The sequence below is a fragment of the Anser cygnoides genome, chromosome 3 (genome assembly GCF_040182565.1).
Source record: "Anser cygnoides isolate HZ-2024a breed goose chromosome 3, Taihu_goose_T2T_genome, whole genome shotgun sequence".
Classification (NCBI taxonomy): domain Eukaryota; kingdom Metazoa; phylum Chordata; class Aves; order Anseriformes; family Anatidae; genus Anser; species Anser cygnoides.
The window spans coordinates 110,044,647-110,061,355 of record NC_089875.1 but is presented as its reverse complement, the minus strand read 5'-3'; the positions used below and the strand labels follow the sequence as shown (position 1 = coordinate 110,061,355).

Genomic DNA, 16,709 nt, shown 5'->3' with positions numbered 1-16,709 from the left:
TTGTTAACTGGAAAATCCAACTCTTAAAGCATCTTTGTTTCCCATAACATGCAATAAAAAGGCATTGATTTGAACCTTTTGCAAAATATAGACTTGTTAAAAGACACATTGTCTGCAAATCTGGTGTGCTAATTTCCCATGTGTGATTGGATCTGTGTGCAGATACTCAACAGTAAATAAAACCCAAGGTTTGTCAAAAAGAATTTCTGAGTAAGTTTATCAGGTTAAAATCTGTTTTGTTTTGGTGTGCCACTGTTGTTGTTTTTTCTTGGTCCCACATGGAGAGCAAACATGGCCTGGAAGAGTGTTATGTCAAGTACCTCCCATCATGCATTGTTGCTGCTCAGTGAACTGAAGTCTAAAAAAAAAGTAATTCCTCATTTTCATCTTGACTAGGATTCCCCTTTTCTTTGCTGTGAAGCTGCACTAATCCTTCATTCAGCACAACCCACACCCTCTGGTTCCACTCGGAGTTCTCCCTTTCTAACATCATTGTATTCTTTATCTGGGCCTTCTTCTTCCAATAGTACTCCTTGAAAGCTCTTTCACAGACAAGAAAGGACCAGCTCCATAATGGCCAAGTTGGCCCTTTTCTTTTCTCTCTCTTTTTTTTAAGCTTCCGACTGAGCTTTGCTATTTAATCTTCTTGAGGCGTTCAAGATGTCACTTGCCTCTGATGACTATAGACAAAAGGGAAATCCATCCAACTTGAATGCAGTGTATACTTGAATACATTGGGTTGCTTTGAAGAGAGTTTCTTGAAGTCTCTGTGTTTCATTGGCTGTCCTGGTGGCCTCCATGCAGGTCTTTATGTTAAATCATATGCACTTTCACAAAGCATGTTTCCTGGAATGTTACCTGAATTTATACAGCCTTAAATATTAGCAGGTAAAATATTCAGCCAAATATGATTGTTTCAATCAGGTATTTTTAAAAAGCTAATGAGAATTTTACCTTCTCTCCGCAAGTATATCAGAACATGTTACACTTTGTGGATGCTTTGACTGTTTCCTTTGCACATATTTTACAGGTAGCTATGCCATATTCCCCCTTCTCACCACTGCAAGCTGAGAATAGTGTGAATATACAGAGAACAGAGTGCATCATTCCCTTCCTTCAGCCCCTCTACTACCTCTTCAAGCACTAAAAAATTAACATTTGTCTCTCTATACTGCATTGTCTCAAGATTAATTTTACACTTCCTGTATTTTAGGAAACCTGAAATATTAATGTAAAAACATTTTCATAAGTCTTACAGAAAGTATAGGGGAAATGAAATTAATTATATTCATGGATGTCTTACATTTTATATATTCTTTAAAGGACCCTGATTTTTCTGAAGGACTGAATGTCTCAAGACACCTAACTCTAGCTACTGGTTACCTATAAATATTTATACAGATTGATCAGTGGTGTGGAGGATGTAGGATGAATAGATGTTTGTCTGTATTGGTCTGTTATTAGTCTGTATAGGTAAATTTTCAGGAGCTTATTTTTATGACTTATATACATATAAAATTCTGGGAAAAGAGCAAAATGGATAATGTTCATTGCAATGTGAATGTAAGAACTAGCAATTTGATTACATGGAAATATAGAATATGAATATTCTATGTTAATATATGGGTCTACCAATTCCTAACATCAGGCAAGAGCAGAAAACATGCAGTCTGTGTAGCAATATATACAACTTTTCATTTCCCATATCAATCATGAGAACAAGTTGAAGTTCAGATAATGGCCAGTTCAATTTACCCTAATTGTTAAGGACTTAGCCTGACTGTTTGCATTACAGACTGTGGCCACTGGGTTCTCAGTAGGGGTTTGCGGCCTACTCCATCCCGTAACAAACCCATGTTCATGCGTCGATTCAGATCCATCACCCTGAGATAAACTGTGAATATTGCCCTTTGTCCTGTGCTGCATTCTTTCATGCATTGTGTAGTGACTATTTAAGGATTTAAAGGCTCATTTGCACAATTCTTTTGTCAGCAGCCTCAGTGCAGAATGGAAAAGTGATGGCTTCTCTGTCTGGGTTATGCCCTGAAGCTCTTGTGAGAGGAATCTACATACATAAGTTTTTCTTACACATGCAGAATGTCAACACTAAAAAAATAATAATAATAATAAAAAAATGACCTGTCTGTTTCAGTAGCGTGAAAGGTTATGGGTTAATATATGATGTGATTTGTTTTCCTCTTTTGTGGTATTAAAAAAAAAAAAAAAAATCAACACTTGAAAACAAACAGTAAAAGAATACAGAAACATTATGTATTTAAAAATTCAGCTGATTAAGGTTGCTGGAATTTGCAAAATAAATCTCCTTTGTTGAAGGAGATTGATAACATTAATAATTTAGAAGCCTTCAATTGCTCAGAATATGTCTGAGAAGATAATATTTCAAAGGTCCATCTCATCTGCCTATTATGCATGTCTGGTTTGTTAATGCATGTTTATTTAAACAAACAAACAAAAAATGTCCTTGGAATGACAGTAACTTTATGTGTATATATATGTATATACATTTATTCATTTTACAAAAAGATCTTATTATTCTTTCCCTCAAAATAGAGTTGGTTGAAAGGTTGCAAACAAAGATTAAAATTTGCCAAAATCACCTCCTTACACTCTATCTGATAACTCAGAAGGCTGTGCAAACACTGAGTTATTTACCTGACTCATTTACTGCATTGTTGCTTTTTATTTAACACAGATGGATGTCTCCTTATGTTCATGAAATTTACAGTCATTTCTCATAAATAAGCATCAGGGATTTGAAATCAGATAACAACATAGTGCAATGATATTGTCTTTTTCTATACAGCATTTTTCATTAATGTTCATGACATAGATCGCTTAGAAATGTGCTGTACTTTTTTTCAAAGTTTTCCAAAATAAATTGTTTAGTAAAGTGTCTCGTATCATTTTGTATGAATAAAATGTGTGAGTCAAACCACTCTTACAGATGGAAACAAATCTTGAAACATGGAAGACCTTGGCCTTCAAATTAAATCTGGTTGACATTATCTGTCTATGTATTTTCCACCTATACATTATTATCATTTTTAGAATGAATACTGAAATCTGCCCTGACTGATTTTAATCAAAGATATCTCCAAACTCCAGCAATATAGTTTTTTTTTGTTGTTGGTTAAAAGTATTCTGTTGGGATTTTCCAGCTTTTATATCAGTCATCCACCCCCTCTGCTCTAAAAACACTACAAGTTTTTATCATCCAAATGTCCACTTTTCCCAGAGTTGTTAAACCATTTTCTCAAACACCTCTGTGTGAGGGCAAAATCTATAGAGCTACTGTATCGATCAAAATTCTCCTTAAAGTTTATCTTTGTTGTAGTCCAGGTAGAAAACAGGTGGCAGCAAATAGCTGTAAGTGATATGTTCCAAATTATGTTAATAACAATTGGTTTAATAAACCTACAGATCAGGCATATAGCTAGCGTAATCCTCATTAAAGCCTCTGATTATTTTGGTGACCAAGTCTTTCCCCTCTTTGACGTACCTGAATGTTTTTGGTCCATGTTTCAGCTTGTGTTGCATATTCCAGGTTGTGTGTCACAAGGGTAGTTACCCTTGTAAGATCCCAATGGCAATGAGGCCTTTCTACAGAAAAGACCTGTGACTGCCTCAAAAACAGGAGAACAACCTAATTTAAATACACTCCCAGTGAAACATTTGCTTTTTTGATCTTACTGTTGAATTAATTGAATAATTCAACCAGTAGAGGCAAAAATGTAAATACTTTGGAAAATAAGAATGAATATAAATATATTTAATATGGAGCATATTAAAAGAGCATTTACAACATAGTTTTTCTTTCTATTTGCTAAGCTTTAGGAAGGACACTGAGAAATGAAAGAGAAATCTTAGACCGGATACTTGAATTGCAAACCCTTAGAATTTATGTAGATCATCGTTTTTGCATCTGAAAATTAGCCTGTCATCCTGAGACATAATGTTAAACTTTGTTCTCCCCTGTAGGGAATTCCATGAAATTTTATACTATGATACATGTCTTGTTTAAACATTAGTATTAGTCTGTCTTGTTTATTACATTCCTTAGCCTGAAGATGCGCAAAATTATGTAGCTCCACATGTAACGTGTCCTCTCAGACAGACTGATGTCACTGACATGAGGTAGCCTTTGAACACTGGTTCATGGCCCTAGTTGTGAGAAATGGCTATATCAAGCAGTATTCTAAATATTGTCACAATTTTGGCATAATGGGGACTGAGCTCTGTCTTGACCCCATTAGCTCATTTAAATGTAAATGACCATTTGAAAATCTGTGTATCCAATGTGTATCAGTATGTACACCACATAAAAGATTCTGGTGTCCAACAGAAAGATTAACATTTATTCCTAATTGCAACAATAGAGTACAACAATGTGAGTCCACATGAAGGCCTGGGCTAGACCACTGAGCACTAGGGAATTTAGCTGGTTGTATCAGTTCCCATCACAGGATGAAAATACAGCTTGTAGTTTTCTGGAGTCATAGTAAAAAGAGGGCAATTTCAACTCCAGAAACATGTAAGAATTGCTTGTGGAGAAAGACTTAACTGTACAAAAATTCAGGTTTGTAGAGCCAGCTTATTCCAGTCAGTGTATGAGAAACTGATATTATACAATCTCTCAGAAAAAAAAAAAAAAAAGAAAAAAAAAAGTATTAAAAAGAATTTCAGAAATATATCCAATGCACACTGACGGAGGACAAATACATCTTATATCAGGTCTCCTTGACAGATATTTCCCATAACTCTTCCAAAAAAAATTCTCAATTCAATAATATTTTTAGACTTCCCCAAGGAAGTTTGGAGTTTTACAAATGTATAAGATTTGTATTTTTATAATACTAGTACTGTGTAATTAGTACACTTCTCTCATCCTCCTCAGTAACTTTCATAATACTGTCTATGAGTTTCTGTAAATTATAATTTCTCACTAGAGAGCCAAGCCATAGTGGCAGAATTTTATGTTTCGATTTAAGTGTGAGGAGAACTATTGGCATTTCATTAGCTTCTTGCAAAACTGTCTCTCATAGTCACGAGTTTCCAATTTTGCAGGTGTTTCACTGCTAAGGTGTACGAATGTCACAGCAGGTGTAAATCATGGAGGGAAAGGCTGTCTCTTGTTACCTAGGTTATGGCTTTTGGATGTCTTTATTCAATACAACAGTGACCTTGGTGTGGGTTTTCTTCATCACAGTGTAGAAAGAGAAATACCTGGAATGCAGTGGCCATGACAACCTGTAAACTGCTTGGCCACCTGGAGCTTCCCCAATGCATGTGGTTGAATCCCTGAGCCACTGTAACCAGACCATGCACTTTCAATCTTCTGGGGAGGACTTCAAAAACAATTGACTCTTTGCCTATGTAGATTTTCAATCCAAGGATGTCCCAAATTCTTGATAATGGCAGAAATCTGCGATGCATTTGGAATTAGCCTATTTTATAAAAAGGGTGGTGTGTGTTTTTGTGTTGTTTTTTTTTCCAAGTTTACCATCCTTTCCTCCACCTTGCATTGGTTCAGAATCAGCTAGCTATTGCTAACATAGCTATTGATTTAAATTAGGTTTTAGAAAGATGAGTGATGATTCTGTGCATGACATGAACACTTATATGTAATATACAGTGCATACACCAGTTATATGACAAACCAAACCAATTTAAACAGATTAAGACCAAGTAAAGTCATAGTAATATATTCCACAATGTTACTATTCATCACATTAATATTAATATTAATATTAATGGTGATTATGATGAAGACCCTTGTTTTTTCATCTGAAGCCAGACTTCCAAATTCATATGTAATTTTAACACGTGATACTTAACAGTATTGTCCTCAATTTTCTATGTCAAGCTGAATATCAACCAGAATGATGACATTTTTCTATTTGTGATAATCTGTGATTATCTCTTTAGAGTGTAGGGTTCCAAGCAATGAACTGATGACATGTAATACAAAAAGTAAAACAACAAATAAACAAATAAACAAGAAAGAAACAAATAAATAACATGAGAAGTTATCTTACCATTTTCTCCCGATTGCCTTAGGTGGTTTCCCATAAAGCATGTTGTCTTTTACAGTCTCTAGTCAGAAGTGCTTATTTGCATGCACTGCACAGAAACTCTAGGACCACATCTGAATAGCGTGCTCTTATGCCCCTCTCCCACTGTCATCAAAAATGTTTAATTATTATTGATCCTTGCTCCTCATACCGCGCGCTTATAGTATCCTCTCAAATTGTTCACATATACTGCCTTGCAACTCATGTTGCTAATCAACATTTGGATATGGTCAGCCTGTTTTAGAGTGAGGGACTATTTAGCCATGTGAATGCATTCCATGCCAGTTGGCTGCTCTAACATACAACCATGCATGGGTTATTTTATTTTCCTGCATAGGCATAGTCTAGGTGTGAGATTCATGGCTGTGAATTCCCAGGGCTGTGAATTTTACTGAATCCCTTTACAGTTCTTGCCCTAACTGTCTGATCCCATTGACTCTGATAGAAGTTATACTCTTAGAAGCTTCTACAAAGGGATCTTTTTTATATGTTTACATATACACATATATGGTTCTACAAATAAAGTCCTGTAAAAAAAAAAAAAGTTAACTAAAGGGATTAATATTCATAAATATGTATTTTAAGGGCATTATTTAATTTGGTTTATTTTTTCCTGTTATCTCTTCCTCCTTGCCCTTTCACATTCTGTTTTATTTTTATTTCCACTTTGGCGCTTTTAACTGATAATTTAACAACATTTGCATTTTGTAATTTGCATAATATAATTGTAACAAACTTTAAAATAAATGAAAGCTTGCAGATTATAAAAATGCAGAGCTCAGCAATACATAAGTATACACTTAAAAGAATGATGCTGATAAGGCAGTCTGGCTTTCTAATAACTGTAGTAAAATTTGGTTCCTTAAGCCACAAAACAAAGCTAATTAAGACGGAAAAATTCAAACACAAATTGAAAGTGATCTCTTTTTTTTTCCCCAGCTGTAAAGAGTTTTTCTCTAAAAGTGGCATATATAATACAGTGTATCTTGGATTTATTCCAAAAAGAATTGCGAGTCAGTGCAGAAGTCCACACTGGGATTAACAAATACATGAAAGCATTTGCACCAGGAGTACAGATGGAAAAAAATAGGGTAAGATAACCTAACAATTTATGTTTACAAGAGAAAGGGAAATACATTTGAGATGGAAGATGTCTGACTCTGCTCTGTTTGGGTTGCGAGAATATGAAAGGGAATTGAATAAATTTTTTTCCTCCTTACTGTGAAGAAAAGACCTTACTGTGAACATGATTAAGTTCTGGAGTCATGATTTAATTTTAATTTCTTTTTCTTTTTTTATTTTAATTTTAAAGTGTATTTCTTACCCAGAGGAATGTTTTTCTACATCTGTTTCTCTGCAATTCTGTAATCCTTTCTTCCCTTTCTTCTTTGCCTAAGACTTCACACCTAGTGTTCTTCCAAACTTCTTCTGCCACTGATACCCATACTTCTCTTCTTGCCTAGCCCTCCATTAGTCTTCCCCCTATTTTTCCCAAGACACCCTATAATTCTCTTCTCCCTAACCTCCAGGGTGCCATGCCCCTGCTACTGGATCTCATGGTCTCTATGGCCCTCCCATATGGCCTCTTCCTAGACAGTCCCTTTCTCCCTGTCTGGACAGACCTCACCTTAATGTCCCTTGTTCACACATCTGTTCCTTATTCACTCTTAGCTCTATCCCTTCATGGTCACCTACTCTGTACCAGTGCATCTTCCTGTAGTTCAGTCCTAGCATTTTCCTACGGAAATCTTGGAATGAGGAAGCCTAACTTTTCCTGGAAACACTGCAAATCAGTGGATCCTTTTGCTAAAGTAATGTTTCCAAACCTGCAGAAAATAGAGGAAAATTGTATCCATCACTCCTTTCAGTGAAGAAACAGAGGGATAAAATTCTGCATTTGTAACCATTTTATTGGCTTTCATCTATTCCTGTGCTATATTGATGTAGCTATAAGGTTTGAAACAAGAATGCCTTTGGCAATTTCAGTAGAGATTACTGTAAATTGTCAGTGCTGCAGTTATTCTGGGGACACACAGAAGTTGTGGCTACTTTGGCATCACTTTGTATTACCACAAAGTTGAATTTTAAAAAGCATAAAGGGGGTCGGCGCGGCCACAGTTAATTGACTGTGGTACAAAGGCAGGATAAGTAATGTTGAATAGGAGCACTTTCATTTGGCAGTATGCTCAGTAAGACACAACAAATCTTCAGCCTCAGTTCTGTAGCCTACAAAATGAGTTACCAAAGACATGGAGTGACCTGAATGTTAGACATACTTCCATTCTGAAACAGCAGCATTTCTGCATGCAGTCACAGATTTACAGGGAAAGGAAGACTGGGCTTTTACTCTTAATCATTGTTTCAAACAATACGTAAAAGAAACAACAAGTATAGAACCTTCATTCTTAGATGTATTAGAATGAGTCCAGAGGAGGGCCATGAGGATGATTAGAGGTCTGGAGTACCTCTCCTATGAAGACAGGCTGAGGGAGTTGGGGTTGCTCAGCCTGGAGAAGAGAAGGCTCTGGAGAGACCTTATAATGTCCTTCCAGCACCTAAGCAGGGTCTACAGGAAAGCTGGGGAGGGACTCTTTGTCATGGATTGTAGTGATAGGACAGGGAGTATTCGCTTTAAACTGAAAGAGAGTAAATTTAGATTAGATATAAGGAAGAAATTCTTTACTCTGAGGGTAGTAAGGCATTGGAACAGGTTGCCCAGAGAAGCTGTGGATGACCCCATCCCAGGAAGCATTTAAGGCCAGGTAAATGGGGCTTTAGTCAACTTGGTCTAGTGAGAGGTGTCCCTGCCTACAGCAGGGGGGTTGGAACTAGGTAGTCTTTTAGGTCCCTTCTAATCCAAACTGTTCTATGATTCTGTAATGCATTCTGTTGTCCTACTGAAGCATAATTCTGAATAATAAGAACCTTAAGAGTCATTGACTTTTCATGCTTATTCCATGGCCATATGCCTTCAATAACACCACACCTTAACAAACTCAGCTAGCTCAAAATCTACAATAGATGCATCCCATTGCTGATCTTTCAATCACACAGGCCAACAAATTACAGCCATCATGTCAATAAAATTATTTGTGGAGAAAATTAAGTTCTCCATCAGCAGTTTGACACCACATCCTTCTCCTCTCAAAGTTACTGAAGATTTATGTATTTATTTTCCCAAAACATTACTGTAATATGTGATACAAAGTCTTTTAATGGTAGTGGTTAGAGCTGCTACTAACCATGGATGGCATGGGGAAAGGGTAGTCTTGTAAGAAACCTTAAATGGCAGTGAACATCTGAATGCATATTCTATTCATTTATTGTTCTGTCTAGCCAAATACCACCTTTATATGTTATGGACAAGCAAACTGAAGAGAAATTTGGATCTTATTAACAGGGATCATCTTTTTAATTAAAGATATAACCCCAGATATATATGTAAAATACACACTATCAATCAATGCCTATTTGCTTTTCCTGTCTCACTACTTGCAAGTTTAGAAGAAAATTTACTGTATGTTTTCTCACAACAAATCCACAACCTTGCCTCTTCCTGATGATTTACATGGAATATGCAGTTCAAACAACAAAGAGGAGCTACCTAAGATATTTTATTATATAAAATGTTACCATTGTCTGAAATAAATTTTCTCACATCTCCTCTTTAAAGACCTTATGTTTTTTTTTGTTTGGTTGGTTGGTTGTTTTTTTTTATGACTTTCACAATGTATTATTTCACGTTGCCCGTTTAAAACAGAAATGATATGGTTTTCTTGGAAATATGCAGGCTAGCAAAAAATGCCAGGCTGCATTCATAAATAGTATGTAAGACAGCACTAACCCTAGGAGCCAGTTCACTGTGTATTCTGCCCTGGAAGCAGACAGTAGTTGCAGTGCTGCAGCTGAACAGAGGTCTTGTCAAAGCAACAGAGCTAATCCCTGGAGCATCCCTGACTGTGGCTGACTTGAATTTGTTGATTTACAATCTCTGAAACGATGTGCGGTTTCTTCTAATAATTACATGACCAGTTTTTGCAATTATTCATCATCTTTAACATATGCCTTTATGAGCCATTTTTAAATGAGTGTTAAACATAAACATAATACTGTGTTTATTTTCCTCTTTCATATGTGATCCCAAAATAGAAACTTGAAAGCACCCACAACTTCCCCTGTTTTAAAGGCAATATCTTTCCAAATTGATTAAATTACTTCCATGAAAAAAGTCCCAAAACAAAACAAACAAACAAACAAACAAAAAGTAGAAAAATACCACTCCAGATTAGCATTTGCGTACACCTTGGGGAACTGCCCTGGGAAATGTTAACATAAATTATTTGAGTCTCAGCTGAATGATCTGAAGAGAAACATCCTTAGCAATGAACATCATCATCTTGTTAGACTGCTCCTGAAGTCTGGAAATACTTGCAAAAACCAGTGTAAAAGATATAGGGCTAAATTCAGCCTTGGCATAAGTTTAAGATTGTTAAATAAATGGACTTGGCAGATAAAAATAAGCCATGGATGTGATACAAATTGTCTTCAACTTTTCTGCTTGCAGATTGTAGGTAGCATAAAACCACATCTGTGCATCCTTAGTCACATGATAAAATAACATTATATCATGAAAAATTAGACATCTATGGACTGTAGTGCACTCTTTGAATAAATATTAATTCCATAGATTAAAATGCAAAACATTCAAGACTACTAAAATAACTTGTTGTTCAGTAAAATAATAAGGGGAAAAAATATAAGAAAATGCAGAAAGAAAAAAAAAAGATTAGATATAGACATGAAACATTAGATCATCTACAATTATATTACTTTCAAAATATTACTATCCTGAAGGAATGAGCAATATGTCAGAGAACTGCAAGCAATCTAATGGCTACCTGTTTCTATTAGGTAAGTGCTTGTGTCAGCATAAAGCATTTTCTCCATAAGGCCAAAAAAAAATGTTATTGTACTAGATGCGTCTTTATTCTGCTCTGACAACTTCTGTCTCTAACAGAAAAGTTGTCAGGGTAGTGATAGTTAATATTGTTCTTGCTTTTATTATTGCCTTTTATTTTGTGAGAACTGCTGAATGAGTACAACTCAATGCTGAGAAAACGGTGCCAAGCAAAGTCAATGCTCTCCTCAGTCTGCATTCATAACAATCAGCAAGTGCTTTCTTCATACCATCACGACTCCAGACTAGCCACAGCACAACTGTCTCTTACATGCTGGGGATATGGAAGTGTAATAAAGGATGTGCCTAGATGACACAAGGAGAAATGGAAGCATCATGGGTGCATTGGAGAACGTTGTTTAATCTATCCAATATCAGGACTTTCAAGTTTGGAGGACATCTAAAGAGTAAGCTAGAGTTGTACCTCCTATAAACTTTAGGTTGTTGGTAGATTTCAGTGGAAACTTACTTTGTTCATGTCTTATTTGGTGAGGAAGGTGAATATGGAAGATACATACAGATGTGTGACCATTTATGTTTAGTCAGAAGATCGTAACCTTCATACCCTGTTGCTTAACCAGTTATCAGTTAGGAAGCTGTTAGCCAAAGAATGACTCAATGGTGCCATTTGTTTTTGAGAATTGCCTTCCCATGTTTCCTGTCAATGAGACACGTGACAAGTCATAGCACATTCTGGTCTCCTAGGCTTCCCCAGCTATGTTAGGATCAGTGATAGGATGCTCATCTCAGTTCCTACTTTTCCTTATCGTCTTGGTTCTGTATCAATAAGAACTGATTGCTCTCCACTGTGCTGCAACTATCCTGGTTGTTCTAGCGTAGCAGATAGAGCAACATTTCACATCTTCTTCAAATCTCAAGACATGCCAGCAAGCCAGGATCCCATGTGCTGGATCCACTAAACTCACTACACTCTTATCCATCCCCATAGCTTGGCAAACCAGTAAAATGCCTGGTCCCATGAATATCTCAAATGCCAGAGAAAAATATGCTCTTGCTGCCTGAAGGCAAATGAAAACCTCTCTCTGTTGGTCAACAGTTCTCTTTGGAAACTGTTATCTCCTTAGAACATTTTTATCAAATTCATTTTGGGGAAAAAAAAAAAAAAAGAAAGAAAATAAAAGTTATTTTGTACAGTTCGCCTCCTTGTATTTTATGATTATGGCATTTTTAATTTTGTAGTACATGACCTGAAACTGAACTACCACTTCATTGTATTATAGCTTACTGCTGAGTGGGGTGGTTGCAGATGATTAAGTTAGAACTTATTCTGTTGCTGTGAGCTTGATCTTTTTCTCCTGTTGTGCAAGTCTCTCTGTTCATGCTTGCCTTCTCTCCTATTATCATTGATTTATGTTCCTCCTTAAAGGCTCAGCTATTCACCATGTTTCTCAAAGTCTGTAAGTAAAATATAAAGTCGAATATACAGTAAGCTGTGGGACAGTATGACTGACTACAACTTTTAAAGGTAATTAAAGGAAAAGATTGAAGTTTCAGAACCCAGAATAATAGAAATTGTAATTGAATCAACATCTTTAAATTTAATCATTTTGCTTCATACACTGGAAAAATATGCATACTAACTAACAGACACTTATTATGACTACAAGTTTAGTCTTGAACTTTCTGAGGTTTATAATTTCCCAGCATTTGGGCTCTTACATACATTTCCCAGATGAAATATAGCAACATTTTATTTTAGTAGTTCCATCCCTGTTCCTCGTGCTCCAGTAAGGAACAATTTGTTTTATTTTTATGGACATATTTTTTTCAGTCATTTGGTCTGTAATACAGGCTATTTCTCTTTTTAGACATCATTAAAAATAAAACTAAACAACCCTGCCTAAAAAATCAGTTACAAACTGTTACAGGGCATAGACAAGCTGTTACATGCATGAAGAGAAATTGCTCATATAGGCTTTAACTATGCATGTGGTATGATGACTTGTAGCAGTAACTTATTTCTTCTTACAGCTGATTATTAAAGTGACTACATTACAATGACTACTGGGAAAATAAAAATAAACAACATAAATAAATGCACAGTTGCAGCAGAGAACAAGACAAGTTTTTGACAGCATTACCTAGTTGCCTGCCTTCAAAACTAATAAAATCTTTCTTCTCAGGGGACAGAAAGTTTGCAGTAGCTTCCTCAATAACAGCTTCTCTCTGTTATTAAATTCATATGGAGTGCACATGCTACTATTGAAATAACTAGTGGCAGGAGAAACTGCAAGAAAATGTCCTCCCCTGGAAAAAAAGTTGTGGAAGTGTGTCACCAGGACCACCATGTGGGTTAAGCAAAAATTCCAGAAAAGGCAAAGACACACACAGACACCACTGACATATAGGTCTGAAAAAGACCTACCCACAGTCCAGCAGTTTTTAATTTCCATCTGGATATGAATGTTGGCTGACTGTGAGAAGCAACTAAGATCAAGCTCCTGTACATTATACATCACCTTAAATGTGTGAAATTTCTGCATCCCCAATGGAATGCTTTAGTAACCCACAAATCAAAAAGAGCTGAAATTTTCTAGTGCTAGCCCAACATTCTGAATTACAGCAGGGTTCAATATCTGGTCCATCATTAGCACATCTGTCTAACCTGTTCTTAGAAAACCTTTGCAGAAGATGATTCTGCAAGAAGTTTTGAAAAATGGCTTAGACAAACATCTGTTATTCATTATGTTTACCTATTTATGACATTTATATGAAACGTGCTTTTATAAAATATCCGTTTCAAAGATATTAATTCCCTCCACATCTACTATAATTCAATGGAAACTGAAGCACTGTCTGACCTTGAAGGCTACAAAGTGATCGTGTAGATAGAAGTCTATATGCTTGCGGTGTTCACAAGCATATGGAAAAAATGTTAATTATAATGAATATTTCACAGGAAAATCTTCCTCTGGCCTTGGGAGAAATTCTGGTGCAAAGCAGATGTTGAGGCATGTCCATTGACAAAGGGGGCAGCTAGTCCATAATTACAGCAGTATAAAAATGACATCCATTTACCCCAGATCCTGAGCTTATTGCCCTGAGGTGACACAACTACTGATATTCAAGTTAGCTTGTTTAAAGAGAGTGTGTTGCCTACAGAAGTGACAACTTTTCATTACAGTGCCCTGATGCTGCAATTTGGTGGTCAGACCAATTAATCTAGAATGTAGAGGTTTCAAGAGTTTTTTGCAGATAGCTTGTACAGAAGGTAGAACTATGTCTCCACCTTCTCCTACCCTAAGGCAAGTTACTTAGTTGTTGAACTCTCTTGGATAACCTATTCCTGTTTTCTGTACTGCAATAAAAATAAGTACCAGACATTTTTCAGAAGCATTTTTCTTATTTTACAGACAGCTCTCTAAAATATGATAGCTTCTGTCTTCCTTTGGTCTGAATTCTTGTGTCATCTTTCAGAATTCTGCAGCTACATTTCTCTGGCCTGGCTTTATATTAAACTGGTAGTAAGACAGTAGTTAGTACTGTCCCAATACGGCAGTTTTGGTATGCATCCTTAATCCGTTAGATTTACTTCCTGAGGAAAAACGGAACTAAGTCTGATCTTAAAAAGCTTAAACTCCACCAAAACTGCAGGTCCATGGGATTTTGATTCAGATCCTAAACTCACACACACAATACCTAGGAATTGATCCAATTCCCAAATCAAGTTATTTTAGAACCTTTTTTGTTTTATGTTTGCTACTTTTCTCTTTACTTTGTCATGACCTAACTACTGGTCCAAAACACTGTGCCAGGGAATGAAAAATATCCAGTGTGCAGGTGATGTAAATATATCTATCTATTGTACAGAAAAGCAGAAGTACATGGACTAGTTAGTACATGTATGTGCTGTTCTTTGAAGATTTAACATTGAAGCGTTATGTAAGTCTTCTTTGGCAAATAACCATTAAATGGTGCTGCTATATTTTCAACTACTAAAGAATTTGTATGTGTTTTAGATCTTCTTCCAACAACTGATTTGTCTTAACAGCTGAATCTCTGGAGGAGACTCTTGAATTGATTACATATGAACAGCCATACATAAATAATGGTGGACCCCTAAAAAATATTCAAAATATTGAACTAATAGGTAACATTTTGTATCAGAGTAAGAATCCTACATCTGTTATGACACAAACTTTACCTTGAATAACTAACTCTTTGCTATCTACAGTGTATTTTTATTTTTACTACCCATCTTAATCTTTTCTGTATGCCTTACCTTTTCATGATGGCTGAAATGGTCAACACAGTGAACACAACACAATGGTCAACACCGTGGTTTACACAATGAAGCATATTTCAATCTTATATCTTGAAAAGCCTATAAAATGTTTGGTAGGTATTAGGGAAAGCAGATAAGATTGTACAAAATTATTTCATTTGAAGAGGACTGGACTAATTTCCATAATTAGAAAGGATGTAAACAGATTGTATGCAAAGAAGTATTTTTGTAGAGTATGACATAAACATATTCTTTTCAAATCTATGAAGCTTATTTGATCAGTAATTTTGAACGTTATCTTTTCTAAAAATTTCATGAGACAAATGAACCATACAGGACAATTTTGTTAGTGTCTTCCACTGACAATTTAGGCCATTCTGACTTTCACAAAAACGTGTATCCTTTCATAAGAACATTTCCCATTATGCTTTCTGTAACCCAGCCCTTCAAATTTTGTGGGTGTTAGTTGCTGTTTCTTTGAAGTGGATATTTAAAATGAGAATGTTGGGGTTTTTTCAGTCTCTTTTTTTTTTCTTCTGCAGTAATGCTCATTTTACATTTTCTTCTCCTTATTTCTAAGATAATAGAAGTCTGTCATTGTATTTGTGTATTTGTGTTGGTTAAATAATGTATAACAGCATTTTAATTATTAATTATTATTATTTTTCCCATATAAAAGTCAAAATAATCTAGAAACATTCATAAAAACATTTATACTATATATAATATACAAATAGTTATATGTGTGTGTGAAACAGTAATTACAGTGAGTTATTGTGATTTATTTGGTAGGCAATGTTTCAGAAGGTTTTTATTTAATCTATGGAACTAACAAGCCATGCTTCTGTGTTACATTCACCACTTGCTTAAGTAAGATGTTTTGCATCTTTTTATCTTCACCATACACACAGTACGAGTGAACTAAATTCAGATGACCTCCATCTTGCATTCTGGTTGAGTACAAAATCATGTCTCTATCCTGTTAACATTGTGCTATAACGCATTCTTTTATTCTAGAGTTCATTTATTCTAGAACAAACTTGCCTGAGATTGTTCTGAATCTGTGGAAAGTATTAACTATGGACAAGAAAGTAATTTGTACTGTATTTTGGTAAATGTTTTCTGTTCATTAGATGTACAGGCATGTGGATATGGTTTTTCCTCTTGCCCTGCAAATGCTCACTATTTCCTCTTTGAATTATGAGTGATCTCTTTTCCAGAGAAGGGCCTCAAATGAATATAAATTATGGTGGCAGTTGTTTGCTGCTTACTAAAATCATTGGGTGGCATACTCTGCATATAAACATGCCAGTCTTCACTAGAGACAGGTTGTTCCAATAATCCTAAATTGTTTATTTCACCTCCCAACCTCTGAATTCCACCTGCAATTATAATTCAGAGTTCATCTTATTAC

The 16,709-nt window shown here is 35.6% G+C and overlaps 1 long non-coding RNA gene across 2 annotated transcripts in view; it reads right to left on the bottom strand.

Annotated features, from left to right (window-relative positions):
* Nucleotides 1–16,709, bottom strand: part of LOC136790529 (uncharacterized) — a 73,868-nt gene that overhangs the window by 39,408 nt on the left and 17,751 nt on the right. The gene's annotated exons all lie outside the window — the stretch shown is intronic.